The following is a 934-nucleotide window of genomic DNA, read 5'->3' on the forward strand; positions in this document are numbered from 1 at the left end:
CTCACATGCCCCTTTTTAAGTTTTTTAAAACATTTATTCATTTTTGAGAGAGAGACAGAGTGTGAGGGAGAGAGGGACAGAGACCATGACCCAAGCCGAAGTCAGATGCTCAACCGACTGAGCCACCAAGGCACTCTGTATATGGTTTTGAGTTACTATCCAATTCCTTTCATTTCAACCTCAAGGACTCCTGTACACATTTTTGTGTTGTGTGTGTAGAGCAGTGGTAATAAATTATGTCACTTTTACACTTGAAACTAATATAACACTGTATGTCAATTATACTTTAATAAAATGTATTTAAAAATAAACTGTCTCACCTTTTGTTTATCAGGCAAAGTCTTAATTTCCCGCTGAGTTTTGAAGGATATTTTTCCCAGCTACAGTGTTCTTAGTTGACAGTTTTCTTTTCTATTACAACTTTTCAGTACCACCTTCTGAGCTAGAAGGTTTCTACTGAAAAATTGAGTTATGATCTTATTGAGAATTCCTTGTATATGATGAGTTGTTTCTCTCTTGCTGCTTGTTTATCTTTCTCTTTCAACAGTGTGATTATAATGTGCTTCAGTTCTTAGTTTATCCTACTAGAAATTCATTGATTTTTAGATTTTTTTTAGATTCTTGGATTTTTAAAGACTATACTTTCAGGGATCATTTCTATAGTTCGTTACTAGATTCTTGGATTTTTAGATTTCTGTATTTTATGAAATTAAAATGTTTTCAGCCATTATTTCTTCAGATAATCTCTCTGTCTCTTTCTCTCTTTTCCTTCTGGGATTCCCATAATGCCTGTGTTGAGACCTTTGATGTGCCACAATCCCTTAGGTTCTGTTTACTTTTCTTCATTTTGTTTCTTTCTGCTCCTCAGGCTACATAATTCCAATTGTACCTCCTTCAGTCACTGCTTCTTTATTCGTCCTGTACAAATCTTCTG

The 934-nt window shown here is 34.5% G+C and overlaps 1 pseudogene; it reads left to right on the forward strand.

The window, feature by feature from the left end:
• Nucleotides 1-632: 632 nt before the first annotated feature.
• On the forward strand, nt 633-709 carry LOC120222453 (annotated as a pseudogene).
• The last annotated feature ends 225 nt before the right edge of the window (nt 710-934 follow it).

Source organism: Hyaena hyaena, unplaced genomic scaffold (assembly GCF_003009895.1).
Source record: "Hyaena hyaena isolate Hyena2069 unplaced genomic scaffold, ASM300989v1 scaffold_879, whole genome shotgun sequence".
Classification (NCBI taxonomy): Eukaryota; Metazoa; Chordata; class Mammalia; order Carnivora; family Hyaenidae; genus Hyaena; species Hyaena hyaena.